Below are 14,925 nucleotides of genomic sequence, written 5' to 3'. Positions count from 1 at the left end.
GTGTCAGGCACTATGCTGGGCGTAGATGTCAGATGTGGTGGGCACCCTCACCCTCTGGGAAGCACAGTTAAAGGGCAGCAGATGGAAGCAAAGGAGTTTGTATAATGCAGAGTGTCGTTACTGTGATAGGAGGAAATATTGGGTCTGTGGGAATCCAAACAGAGGGTGGCAAGGCAGAGGGAGGGGCAAGTCACAGAAGGCTTCCTGGAGGAAGTGACTTCTTAGCTGCGTTGAGGTGGATGAAGAGAAGTTAGTCTAGTGGTCACAAACTGGTGGTTTGCATTGTCTGGTCAGCACAGTATTTAAACTTTTTTTTCGGTAGTTAACAATACTTGGAAAGGAGGAGTCTCACAAAAAATCTGGATTTGGGGATTTACTTAAATTGGGGTGCCTGGGTGGCTCAGTTGGCTGAGCGTCTGACTCTTGATTTTAGCTCAGGTTATGATCTCATGGTTTGTGGGATTGAGCCCCAAGCAAAAAGCCTGCTTGAGATTCTCTCTCTCTCCACCCCTCCCCTGCTCATGAACAGGTGCATGTGTGCTCTCTCTCTCTCTGTCTCTCTCTCTCTCTCTCAAAATGAGTAAATAAACATTAAAAAAAATCAGGATATCGATCAACACTGGGGCCGTGAGTCTGTATAGCAACAGTTGGCTGGACCCAGCAGGGGCTGCCCCTGTAGACAGGCATATTCCAGATCACCATAGTTCCTTTCATGTATTTATTTCTGGCCAGCCCTGCAGACAGTGAGTTTGTGGCCCCTGAGTGAGTAATTCTCATTAGACTTCCTCAACCCAGCAGATCCTTTTCAGCTCTGGGGTCAAGGAACAGCCTTATCCAACTTTCTCCCTCCCTCAGCTCATTGGAAGATCCAGGAACCCCTCACTAGAAGTCTGATGGGCTTCTGTCTTGGCTATGGCTGCCTACTGGCCCTAGGTCAGGACAGTGACCTGGCCCTACCAGTGTGGGAGAAAGGAAGCCCCAGGGATGGCTCCAAAGAGTCAGGCCCGGGGGACCACACCGCCTGGTCCTCCCTTGGCTCCTCATGGTAGACATTTGCTGGTTTGGGATTCTGGCCAGAATCCATTTCTCCTCCTTTAATAACAGTCCCTTGATTTTCTTTTTGATAATCACCCCTTCCTCAGTGTTCAAGTCTTGGAGGGAATCTGATCAAGCTCCATGCTCTCTGCTGGCCAAGAGGAGGACACAGGACCCAAGCCATGCCAGCTAGTGCCCCTCCCGGGGCTGTGAATCATGCGTAGAGTGATGCAAGGAGGAACAAACACTGTGGCTGATGTGTCCCACAGGGGAGACTTGAAGAAACTGGCCTCAGTCCTGCTACCAGACCCCTGGTCTGCTTTGGTTCCTGTCCTTTCCTGAGCCTGATCGACAGGCTTCCTTTTGTTTCTGGGTGTTATCTGATAACCTCTCAATAACCCCTGCTTCTGTTTGATCGGGGCAGATTTGGTTTCTGTTGTTTGCTACTAACACCGATGCACAGCACCTCTCATAGGCGGTGTGGACTGTTTGGGTTCACACTGGATTCCCCTGAATGCCAGGCCAAGCTTGCACAGGCTACAGAGTCAGCTACAGAGAAAAGCTTTGGCTTTTCCTTACCCTCAGCTCCTTCCTCCCCTTCTTCTGGAGCTGCTGGGTCATCCTTTGCAGCCCCAACCTCGCCAGAAACCAGAGGACTGGGATTTCTTCCAGACACACCCTCTGGGGGCAGCCCTGACCGTAATGACTGCTGCTGGGCCACTGTCGTGGTCCCTGGACTCCCAGCTCAGTCTGGAGGCTCCAGGTCACCTGCCCAGCAAGCTGGCTCCTTAGGATGGGGCCACCTTTGCCTCCCCAGGACAAGGCTTGACCTGAAGCCAGCGGATGAGTCTGGAGACATCTTGTCTGTGGGCTCAGCATGGGCCCTGGAGCTGCAGGACCCCTTTCCATGCTTCTGCCAGACTGGCTTTTCTCTCAGTCATGATCACCTTTACCTTGTTTCCACGCATGTATTCTCTTGTACTATACTCACTTTATACTGAACAATAACAACACACTCACTTCTTAACCTTTAATACATGTATTCCTAAAAGGAACATGACATCATTTGCAAAAACAAGAAAGCTCTACCCTATTCTCTAAGTGGAAGGTAATGGTAAAAACGAGGACGCTGAAAATACAACATTGTTATTTAATTTCAACTAGAAGCTGCTAGAAACTATGGCTGGTGCCCACTCTGTGGAAAACATTGCCTCTTCAGCCTGTGCCTGCTCCGAGATCCTGTGGCTAGCTGCCCGTCCGGACTTGACCATGGCTGACCGCCTGGACTTGGCCATGGTTGCCCACTCGTACCCACCATACACTGTATTCCTGGCTGACTAGGCTTGGGCGCCTATCTTGTCCCAGTGGATGAGCTTGGTTCTAGGTCCAGCCATCTCAGGGAATTGAGAGAAGGATACAAGAATTAACTCTTTAGAGCCCTTCCTGAGTGACAGACACGGATAGGTATTTTACACAGATTATCTCAGTTTTCCCCACATTTCAGTCATTCCTGTACCCCCTTCGTGATTTCTGCCATATCACTACTATTCATTTACTTTGTAGTTTTCTTTAAATTGATTTGCCTTTTAAAAAGCTCTGAATTTTCTTTTAAAAGGAAATGCTATATTATTTCCATAAATCACAGAATTTGGTGTGTCAGTTATATTTTTCTAACATGCACAATTGTGAGCTATTAAAATAATAAATGTTCATCCATCTACTACCTAAAATCATCGTGTACACCATCAATCACCCATGTACAGCCCTTGGGAAATACCGTAGCTCCTTAGTTAATTCTCACCTATTTCTAGAAGGATGGTTTATAGATAAGAATATGGAGGCTCAAAGGGGTCCCTTCCTAAAGTCCCATAGGTGGAAAGGCTTGAGGCTGAGATTTTAATCCAGACAGTCTAACTCCAAATGCCAAGGCTCTTTCAACACTAGTCCTTTCCAAATAGATTTTTTAAAAATCCAATGAATCTGTTAAAAATGAAAATGTGTTTGGAAATCTAATATATGAAACAGATAAAATTGGAGCTTTTAAAAATTATTCAAATAGGATTGTTGGGTGCAGAGATTCCTTTTTAAAAACTTCTCTTGACCAAATCCATTCTACAGTGGCCCTTGAGAACTGTCTCAGAAGCCCAGGACTCTGACGAATGTTATTTTGACCCACATGGCATCACTGTCTCTTGACTTCATTTAGTCCAATTTTCCCTGTGAGCCAAACTCCTGAGGGGCAACTTCTGGGTCTATGTTATCTTTCCTGGCTGGGCATCTCTCTCTTGGACCTTTGCCATTTTAAAATCTTAAAATTTTCCATCTTACTCTCTTGAAATCTTCCACTGGCATTGTAAGGCTTACTCTGACCTAATTATTCATTCATCAAATGCTGATGTCTAACCTGTACCCAGATTTTTAGATGACACAAGAAGAATAGATGTAGTCCCCTTGATGGGTTCCCAAGCCAGTGTAGGAGACAGACAGACACAGCCAAATGCAGTAAGGATTGGAGCAGTCCCTGTTGGCCTGAGTCTCATTGTTGCCTCTGTTCCTGGCTCCTTTCAGGACCTGGTTGCATCCTGTGATGAGCAGTGCCTGAGATGGGGCCAGTGAAGGGACCCCATTGGTGCCAGAGGTCTTGTCTGATTCCCCATTATGATTCCTGGGTCACCGTTCCCTTCATCAACTGATGCCTGATGTAAGTCTGGACTTTGAATTGTACCTTAATCAGACCCCCAAACCCTTACTCCAATAGAAGGATCAATTTACAATTGTGTCAGCATCTGCAATATGGAGCTCTGACTGGCTCCTGGCCTCAGGCTGCTTTCTCCCTTCATGGCAGCCTATGCCCCCAACCTAGAGATCTTCCACTGAAGTGGGTACCACTAAAGGGCCCTTCTCTGCCATGAAGAGAAGAATCTGTCACTCTAAAGATAAAGTAAGATCCAGTCCAAATTCTGATAAATTTTAAAGATTTCTAAAGGAAATTCAGCTTTGTGGTGCCCCCCACCAAGCTAAGGTTTCTACCTTTTTTTCTCAGTCCTATCTATGGTTCTGGTTATCTCTGAGATACCTCAATCTTTGGAAGGCCCTGAATGTTCCCAGGACATCATCCTTGGGGTCTCCCCTGTGCTGTGGGTCCCAGTCTAAGCTAAGCTTGAGTTCCAGGAAGCTTCTCCCTTGGTAGGTCCTAAAGTGGGGTCCATTAGCAAACTCAAAACAACTCAAGTCAATTAAAGCCAAGTCAACTTAGCTCAACTCAACTCAACTCAACTCAACTCAACCCAATGCATACTTACTGCGTATCTCTTTGACTATACATACTACCCTATGGGTAGGGTAGTTTTTGGAGAGGTAGAATACAACATAACAGCTGCCTATCCATCTTTGCCTATCTGTACTACCCTATGGATAGGCTCTAGTTTTGGGAGAGGTAGAACCCAACAGTTAACAGCACACAATGCTTATTCTCAAGGAGCTTTCTGTTTTCCTAGATTCCAGACTCTGACTTTTCTTTGAGCTGAGGGAACTCCTTGTACAAGGAGCTGGAGAAAAAGCTTCATTTTCTGGCCTGGAGACATCCCAACCAACAGTGTAATTCTTGGGGTCTGCTCTTCAAGACTTCTCAAACTACCCTTCTGGGGTTGTTTGATTTTAAGATTTCAGATTGCAGAGTCAGTTGGTCCCTTACTCTTTAGGATATGGTTCATATGGGTCCTGAGTCTTGCATTTATTCACAAACTTGCACTGAGCCCTTACTATGTGCTGGACACTTTATAGACATTATCTCATTTAATTTTTATAGCAATCCGTGTGGATGCAGGGCCAGTATGTGGTCAGTTGGAATTTAACCCAGCCCTAATTCCAAAGCCCATACGCTTTCCATGTCATTCCATGGTCTCTTAGAACAACTGGATAAAATCCATAATAAAGAATAGAGATCACCGAATGTTTAAACGAACATATTCCATATGGAAGGAAGGAGTGGATTAATGAATATTTTATGTAAAGCAAAATCTCATCTGACCAGTTTATTAGAATTCTTTGAGAAGAAAACTATATAGGGAGATAAAGGGTGACTTTCACAAAAAGCCTTTGTCAAGTTTCTATCCTAAAGCCTATTAATAAAATTGATTCATTATAGAATTGGGCAGAGGTGGGTGGTGAGTGGGAGGGAGTCTATTTTTGCATGGATAGAGAACTGGCTTAGAGACAAGAAAGAGAGGGTGGGGATAAATGGGTGCTTTTTCAAATGGAGAACTAGGGTTCCCCAGGAATTGGTGCTGAGTTTGGTCTTATATAATACCCAATGCACATGTATTGAGTGCCTAGTGTGTGCAGTTCCTGCAGTAAGTATTGGGGATAACCCCCAAACCAGATTTTGTTCCCCTCCTGGAGGAGCTCAAGGAAAGAGGTGCTCAGTGACATCTCCAAGGTTTCAGAAGACAGGAAGCTCCTGAGGGGCTGAAATGCCAAGACATTGGAAATAAAGCTGAAGAAGGTGGCTGGGAAAGGGGAAAGAGCCCCAGGCAGCAATTAGAAGTTTCGAGCTCTCGGACCAGCTCTGTCACTGACTCGCTGTGTGACCCTGGGCAAGGCCCTTCCCTCTCTGAGTCTCAGTTTTCTCTCCTATATCTATGCAAGGAAGGAATTGGACTAGATGCTCTGTAAGGGTGTGGTGTTCTGGATGGAGGACAATGATTTGAAATAGAACTTGGTTATGAGAAAGTCTCTCTTTCCTGTGGCCAACATGTCTCCTTCTGTCCCTGCACTGAGATGGGGGACCACTCTCTCTCTCTGTCTCTCTCATTTGTGAACAGTGAGGACGAGGCAGAGAGCCATGAGGTCTGTGATGCTGGGGCTCAGAGCCCAGCCTGGAATCCCTCAGTGGCATTCATTGCGAGTGACTCAGCATCATAAATAGCTCCCATCTGGATGAGCAACGATATCTATAGCGATCGAGCGATCTCTATATCCACACACACTCTCTCTGTGCAAATATGTGGCTCACTGTATGCTAAATACGAGGTGGCCTGGAGACGTTCCTCCTCTTAAAAGACTATTTGGTATGAAACTCAAGACTGTTTATTTAAAGAAACAAGTTTACAACTATGCACATTGGATTACTGGTAGTGGGTGGTGGGGAAGAGGCGATGTGGATGAAGGGCTGCTGGGTGTGATCCGCGCTTGGGGGCCACCCGACAGAGAGGCTGAGGCCAACCACTCCACCTTTATCCTTCTGTCTGCAGCAGGAAGGGTAGTGGACACCACACATGAGATGCTTGAAATCCTGGGGTGGGGGTGTAGGGATTGGTATAGTGTTGAGCTCATCAAAGCAGAAAGCCACAGTTAGCAGAAAAAAACATAGGAACTGGGGTAACAGGAGAGCTAGATTCCAGCCTGCTCTGCCCTGCCATTGATCTCGGTCAGTTCATTAATTCACTCATTCATTCATCAAGCATGTAGCAAGCACAGACAATATGCACAGGCCATATGGGGATAACAGACAAGAAAATGTAGGTTGGAATTCAGGCTTAGCCACCTGCCAGCTGTAAGTGCTTTCCCCTCTCTGTGCGTCTGTCTCCTTATCTGTAAATTGGGGATAATACCCCCTAAGGTTTTTTTGGGGGGAGCATCATGGAAGGAGATAATGCACAAGAAAGTGTTTCTCTGTTGTAAACAACTCTGAAAATGCAAGCTAGCACCATTCCACCATATTGCCCAGTTGATTCAGCTCCTTTCTAATTAGGAGTGGTCTTGGTGATCACAGAGGGGAAATGTCATCATGACCCCCTTCACTGGGGCCCCAGGAGTGGGGAGGCCTGAACACCATCCATGGAATGACCCTGGACAGTACTCTTACCTTTGCTTCTTGGCTGAGCTGAGATGTAGGGGCCTTCAGTCAATGAGCAGAGCAGGTAGCATGCCAGAGATGCACAGATCCCTGGAAGAGAAGAGAGGGTGTTGAGGGGTAAAGGGAGAGGACTTTTGGGGTGGCTGGCTTTCTTTTTTTTTAAATTTTTTTTTTTTTCAAACATTTATTTATTTTTGGGACAGAGAGAGACAGAGCATGAACGGGGGAGGGGCAGAGAGAGAGGGAGACACAGAATCGGAAGCAGGCTCCAGGCTCTGAGCCATCAGCCCAGAGCCTGACGCGGGGCTCGAACTCCCGGACCGCGAGATCGTGACCTGGCTGAAGTCGGACGCTTAACCGACTGCGCCACCCAGGCGCCCCAGGGGTGGCTGGCTTTCTGAATGGGCACTGAACCCCAGGCCCCACTAAAGACATACTCTTGCTTCTCCTGAGGCCACCACTGATCCCCTGGGTTTCATCAAGGGCCTGGGCAAGATGGGACTCTACCTGGCATCAGACCCAACCCCGGGCCCCACCTCACCTACTCCCCTGACACCAGTTGCCCATCTCGGTCACTGGTTCAGGCAACTCTTGTATGGTACCGCTGACCACACTGCTTTCTGGCTTAAATGTGATCTCTGACTATGTCAATGGATGGGATTTACTGTCAGTCATACTTGGGTTTGAATTCTGGCTTTGGGAAAATCCATTACGTCTCCCCAAGCCTCAGTTTCCTTATGTATAAAATGGGGCTACTAACTGCACCAACCCCCTACATTAAATGCCGTATAAATGCTGATTGTAATTACTGTTGTCAGTGTTGACTAAAAATATCTGGGAAGATACCTATTACATTGCAGTCCCTCAAATTTTAGTTACCTGCCTCTGCTTTCTCCTAGGAGGCACCAAGCATTCAAGGGTACATTCCATGACTGTATCCCGAGCCTTGCACAAGTCCTGACAGAAAGTGGGCACCCATTAGACATTTGTTGACTGAGCGGTGCTCAGCAAGTTTGCTAGGTCTGCTCTCACAAAGCTAGGGCTAGTGAAGTTGATGTTCTCCCATTTTACAGACAAGAACACAGGCACACAGAGGGGAGGCCATTCTGCTCCACCTCCCACCGGGGGAGCCTGTGGAGCCAGATCAGAACCCTCAGTCCCCACTCTGCCCCCTGCTGCAGTCAGGGCCTCTCCTGGCCGGGCACCAAAGCCTCGGCAACTTCAGGGGCCTGTGTACAACCTGGTGCCACCTCCTCGACTGTTTTCCCTTCCTCCCGTAACCACAGTCCTGCTGTGACTCAAGAAAGGGGAGATTCTTGTGTCGTTTCCAGAGGTGGGGACTGAGGATTTGCCCTGGATGATAGACACAGTATAGGTAAAGCAGGGGCTCCAACAATCAGCCCACTCAAGCCCCTTTCTGTGACCGGTCGTCTTCTGGGACCACCCTGGGACCACAGTACCTAACCCTTTGGCCTCCACTGCTCCAAGGCATTGCTGCCTCCCGACACAATGTCCTCCACCCCCAATCCCACCTCTAGACTAGGAGCTCAGCGAGGCAGGGCCCCGCTGATTCCCCAGGGCCTGGCACTTAGCGGGACTTGACAAATATCTGGTGGGTGAGTGAATGAATGAGTAAATAGTGGCTGAATGGCTGTGTCAGGCCTTGTTCTAAAAGCTGGGGACACCGCAGGGAAAAGGACAAGCATGCTCCGGCTCTCAGAGCTGAATTTAAAACGAGCAACTGGATTAGAAACAGGGCAGATGTTACTGTTTTCTGACTGGCTAGGCGGGGAAGTGGGCCCCCTGACTGCCCACGGAGCATCTTAGAGCAAAGAGTGACCTCCCTGGCCTCAGGCAGGGCCACAGGCACGCCAGGTGGGGAGGCCGACCTTTAAGAAGGCCAGGAGAGAACGGTGGCACAATTAAGTATTGAATGTCTACCTACTGCTAAGTTGCAAACAGCTGGCACATTTCCTGGCCCAGAGTAGATACTCTTTTGTGCAGTGAATGAACCCGTTTGTTCAATGCCTGGGCAGAGAGTATGTCAGGATGACTCAGGTCTAGGGGCTGGTGGGAATCAAGGGTGCTGACGATCAGAATGATGATGATGTACACTTGAACGGGGCTTCACTGTTCTCGGAGCCCTTTCGCTCAGCGGTTACTATTCTCCCGGCGCAGGTGACGGATACACTGAGCGTGCACGTGTTAGCGAGCACGCCGGTCTGGGCACGGGCGGCACTGACATAAACAACAGGGCAACGGCTGCACTTTTGCTGTATCTGTGATGTACCAAGCCCTTCACATCCACGATCTCTAATACTCCCATTAGCCTGGCAAGGCCAAGGTCACAATCCCCATCACACAGAGGAGGGCACAGAGGCTCAGAGAAGTCTTGATCTTGCACAGTTGGAACCTGGGTCTTGCTCTAGGAGTGAGATGTAAAAAGCCCACAGTCTAATGGGGACACAAACAGGAAAGCGGATAGTTAACACACAAGGTGACATCCCCGGAAATGCAGGCTCGTCAGAGGTGCCTCACTGCCCGGAGGCCTCAGGGAGGGCTTCCCTGAGAAGGTGAGTCTGAAGCTGAGCCTTAGAGGACAGAGGAGCAGGAAAGGCTTTGCAGGCAGAAAGAACAGCATCTGCAAAGGTGTGGAGAGAGCATGGTCCCACTTGGAGGAATTTGGCTTGGCTAGATCCTTGGGGACAAAGATGAAGCTGGGAGGTTGTCGGGGTCAGTTATGAGGAGCTTTAGGGGGACATGGACTTTACCCAGAGGGTGATGGAGAGCCACTGCAGGGCTCAGCTTGTGCCCTAGGGAGCTCTTTCTGAGGGCAGGGTCTGGATTGGAGGGATAGGTAGCAGGACCTGTGCTTGATGAGGTCTGGGGTAGAGGGAGAAGTAGACTCTGCCTCCTGGCTGGGGCGGTGCATAGAGGTGGAAGGTCTGTGAGACTCAACTCTCCCATTGGCTGACCTACCCCGTGGAGTTAGAGGTTCTCCTCCAGGCCCCAGTGAGGAGTCTGTCCTGACGACAGGTCCTCATCTTTACCCCAGGCTCAGCAAAGCCCTCTTCTGCCACCTGACTGCTCCCAAATTGTGTCTTAGCAACCTCACAGCTCTCACCTTGGCAACACCAGCTTCTACACTCCCTTTCTCTGATTAGGCTGGAAAGGAAGGCGGATCTGGGATGCCTACCGTCCAGCAGACACGCCCAGGGAACCAGCCGGGGCCGCCCACAGCCGGTGCCACTGGCTTCATCAGGTGGAGCCTGGCCATTCAGATGCAGGAGGTGGGTCTGGACACAGGACGGGACTCTGGACAGAACCCTTGTGAGCTGGCTTCTGACCCAGGGCTGTTGCTCTGTCTGAGTGACCTTGGACAAGTCTCTTCCTCTCCCTGGGCCTCAGGTTTCCCTTCTGTAAAATAAGGGGGTTGAATAACACTATCTCTAGAGTCTAATATTATCTTATTCCATTTTTAACCTTTTCCCATGGTTATTGTTAGATGCTCTGTTGCTGGCACAGATTTTGGTTTCAGACCCTAGGGCTTTAAATCCTGGTTTGCTTAGCCAAATCACTACCTCTCTGAGCCTTGACTTTTTTTCCTCTGTAAAATGAATATATTTCATGCTATCTTACCCAGGGAGTTATAAGAGTCTGTTGAAACGGTATAGATGAAAGTGCTTTATAAATGGCAAAGAGCTATACAAATGTTATCTATTTCATCACATGGGCTGTACTCAGTAGCCATTTATTGAACCCCCTCCACCCCTCTCACCACCAGCAACAATCGCAAGCATTTATTGAACACTTACTACGTGCCGAGCTTTGTGCTGAGGTTTTACTCATATTATCTCATTTTATTTTCACAGCAACCGTATAAGGTATTTGCTATTATTTTTCCCATTTTCCAGATAAATAATGGAGGACCTAAATGGTTTTGTATAAGAGCCCAGCCAGACTCCCTGGCTTTACAACTTGACCGTTTAAAATGTAGTGAGTTGGGGCGCCTGGGTGGCGCAGTCGGTTAAGCGTCCGACTTCAGCCAGGTCACGATCTCGCGGTCCGTGAGTTGGAGCCCAGCATCGGGCTCTGGGCTGATGGCTCGGAGCCTGGAGCCTGTTTCCGATTCTGTGTCTCCCTCTCTCTCTGCCCCTCCCCCGTTCATGCTCTGTCTCTCTCTGTCCCAAAAATAAATAAACGTTGAAAAAAAAAAATTTTTAAATGTAGTGAGTTGGCCACCTCGGGATCTCTTCTCCCTCTCTTGGGTTTTTCCTCTTGCCTGAAGTCAGGATCTAACTCGGGGTTTGGTGGGCAAAGGGGCAGCGCTATCACTTATTGAGCATCTTCAAAGTGCCAAGAATTGGCCAGTTTCTCAGGCTTTTACATGCTTGCCAATCCCTTGGGGGTCTCATTAAAATGCGAATTCTGATTCAGTGGGTCTGCCATGCGGCTAAGGTTCCGCATTCCTAACAAGTTCCTAGGAGACGCTGATGTTGCTGGTCCAGGGACCACACTTGGAGTAGCCAGGTGCTAGAGGGCTACAAATCTTATCTTATTGACTCTTGGGGACCAGGTCTTCTTAGCCCTGGGGTCACAGATGGGGCAGATGAGGCTTGAGAGGCACTGAGCCTCACTCAGGGTCCCAGAGCATACAAGGGGTGAGTTTGAACTTAGGTCCACTTGGGGGTACATGGCTCCAGGGCTGCCTGCCAAGCGACACCTCCTGGCTGTGGGTCCCCGCTTGGGTTTCTGTCCCCACAGCCAGGATGGAGTGTGGTCTCTGAGGCGCCTACTAGGGACTGTTTCTTACTTTCAGTTTGTCATGAGCCGTCCCATTCTGGATGCTGGCTTCCGGTGGGAACAGGGCCCCGGCCCAGGAAGTGTTCCTGCAGTTGAGCGAACATCTCTGGGTCAGGATTAGATCCTGCACGTGTCTGATTCACCCCATTTGTCTTACCCCCGAACTGGCTCTTTTAGAATCCTGTCCTCATTTAAACATTTTAATATTTTCTTCATTATGGATTCTTTGGCTCCAATTTTGTTTATAAAAAAATACCTCACAGCATGTTATTTATCTTGACGGCTGCATTTTTTGGCATGCTTCTACATTTTGCACCTGAGGCAGGTGCCTCTCTCCCTCGCCTCACCCCCCCAGTCCAGCAGCCTTATGTCTTCTCCCTCCCCTCACTGTCTCATAGCATTAGGGATGCCGCCTGCAAGGCACGGGGCGGTGCCCACCCAGCAGCCAGCCAGCCGACCGATGCATTTATTTCCCAGCAGGGGAACCCATCACTTTTTTGCCCTTTGGCTGACCTGCTCTAGAGATGGCAGCAGGAACCGTAGGCCTAAAGGGGGTCCAGGTGGTCACTTTGATGTGGGCTTTGCCCCAGCAGGCCCCCTACCGGTGATGAGACGGAGAGAAGACTCTTAACTACGATTTAGATGATGCCACCCCTCTGCTTCACCCAGTCGTCAAGGCCCTGTCTGCTCTGGCCCCGGTCAACCTCTCTGCCCTTATCTCTATCACCCTCTCCCTCGCTGGCTCGACCTCCGTCATGCACCTTTGTCAAGCTTCTTCCTACGTCAGGACCCTTGCACTTGTCCATAGCCAGCTGCTTCTCCTTGTCCAGATGTCAGCTTTGATGCCTGTTCCTTCAAGCCCTGCCTGCCTTATGTAAACAGCCCCAACAGCCCCTGCCCCCTTGACACACCCCTCTCTTATTTCCTTCCTAGCACTTATATAACTTGGTGAAATGATTTTATTGTTGATTTGCTTCTTTTCTGTCTCTCGAATAGAATGTGAGCTCGGGGACAGCCTGGACCTTATCTTGTCTGTCTTATTCTTCATTGTCTTTCCAGCTCCTCCAACAGCTACTGGCCCATCACAGGTGCTCAGTGAGTATTGAGGAACTGGTGAGCCATACCCTGGGCTTCAGTTTCCACATTTGTGAAATGGGATTACAACCTGAACCCCACATGGTCAGAATCAAAAACAAAATGACCCAGTGGGGCCAGCGGTGTTATCCCCATTGTTTAGATGATGAACTTGAAGCTCAGAGAAATGATGGGACTTGCCCAAAGTCACCGGCAGGATGTGCTGGGGCTGGGGCTGTCTCCAGGATGCGCCGGGCCCCACGCCCTGCCTGGAGCAGGCAGGCATTCAGGAATGGATAGCTGCATCCGAGTTCCTCTGAGTGTCCTGCCGTCTGCTGCTTGAACTGCAAGACCCTCCTTGCCCGCCAGGCTGTCACAGCTTCGTGACGAGTCAGAGACAGGAATTCTAATGGCTGTTTTCTGGTGGAACACAAAGGCCTGCCTCTTGCAAATGTAGAGATGCATTTTCTCCGCAGTGGCAATTACCACACTGGATGTCTGGGGAACGCTTTTCATCTTCCAGGCACTTCACCAAGATTAACTTCTGAACCTATGCAGCAATGCTCGTTGTAGCTTGAGTAGGTGTCTGGGGCAGCGTGGGCGGCAGTGTCTTCGGTCACAGGAGGACCTGGGGTTCAGAGGGCTGGAGGCCCCCAGGTCAACATCTCTAGGAGTTTGGTCTATTTTCTCGAGAGCAGCTTCTCCACGGTCCAAAACGCATTGACCTTCTTGGGAATCCAAGGCTTCTGACTTTCCCTGCGTGATTTGATTTAGTCGTGTGCTCCACAAACACTTACTGTGAGTTACTGAGGCCTCCTTCTAACCCTGAGAATGAAACGGGGGAACAAAATACGGACTGTCCTTCCCTTGCTATGATATTGAATCAGTCAGGGAGACCGAGGACAGCGTCCCTCCTATAACTGGCTGTGTGACTGTGGATAGGTCCCTTTCCCTCTCAAGGCCTTTGGGCTTTAGCTTATTCTCCTCCCCACGATCCCCTGCTTAAAGTCCTTTAATGGCTCCTTGTTGCATACAGAGAAGGTGAGCATGCCTGGCCTGGTCTTCAAGGTCCCTCAGAGCTGGGCTCCTACTCGACCTTTTCCACCAGAGGCTCCTGCTCTCGGACGTGCTCCATTTTTATTTATTCATATGTCACTTTCTAGGTGCTTTCCAGGCACTGTCTAAGTGCTTCCCAAAATTTAACTTGGCTAACCCTCACAGAAATCCCTTGAAATTAATATTGTAATTCTCATCTTCTCCATTTTCAAGATGAGGACATCGAGACGCAGAGTAGTTAAGTAACTTGTGGAAGTCCACACAGCTACTGAATGGCAGGGTTGGGATTTGAACCCGGACAGTCCGGCTCCCATTTCAGGCACTCTGTTGCTGCTAAGTTGCCTTTCTCTGTCCTGGGCACCAGCCCTACCCTCTCCTTTTCTAAGTGCAATCCAACAGCCATGGCCCACTTCCACAAACCCCTGCCCAGTGCCTCCCAGACTGAATGAATTCTTCTTGGCTCTGTGTTCCCATAATGCCTTGCACATCCCTCCCCATGGCCGCCCTTCCCGCAGGGTTCTATATTCTGGTTCATGTCCTGTCTCCTCTGCTGGATGCTGAGCATCTCAAGGGGTGAAGCTGTGTCTCACCTTCTCTGCCTGCTTGACGCCCAGCCCAGCATACTCGTATCACCCATTCCTCAATGCAGTAACCAGAGGCATCTTTTTAAAGCAAAAGCAGTTTTTATCACGCTCCTGCTTAAAATCATCCAGTGATAATCCACTGAATTTAGAATAAAATCCCAAATCCTGACCATGGCTTAGAAGACTCTGCATGATGGACTGGTCCCTGCCCCCTCTCCACCCTCATCTACACTGGCCCTCTGCCTGTCCCCAAAGAGTCCAGGCTCACATTTAGGGCCTCTTCCAGAGCTATTTCCTGAGCCTGGAATGTTTGGCCCCATATCCTCACGTGATTGACTTCTTATTATTTGGGCCTTAGTTTCATGTTGCCATTTCAGACAGACCTTCCCTATCTGTCCTTCTGTATGCTTAAAAGTCTTCACACTTACTTTTTAATTGTTATTAATGACTGTGTCTACTGCAAGTTTATAAGCCCCATGGAAGCAGGGATCTGAGGTGTCTTGTTCAGTACCTGTA

General features: G+C 49.1%; 1 protein-coding gene across 1 annotated transcript in view; it reads right to left on the bottom strand.

Annotated features, from left to right (window-relative positions):
• Positions 1-14,925, bottom strand: part of CPLX2 (complexin 2) — an 84,698-nt gene that overhangs the window by 65,570 nt on the left and 4,203 nt on the right. Inside the window, exon 2 of the mRNA XM_086720278.1 lies at positions 6,902-6,982. The gene's annotated coding sequence lies outside the window, so the exon portion shown is untranslated. The remainder of the gene's footprint in view (positions 1-6,901; positions 6,983-14,925) is intronic.

This window comes from Puma concolor, chromosome A1, assembly GCF_028749965.1.
Source record: "Puma concolor isolate L17-30 chromosome A1, mPumCon1.1.hap2, whole genome shotgun sequence".
Lineage (NCBI taxonomy): Eukaryota > Metazoa > Chordata > Mammalia > Carnivora > Felidae > Puma > Puma concolor.
The sequence above is the reverse complement of the archived record's forward strand: the minus strand, read 5'-3'. Positions and strand labels throughout refer to the sequence as shown.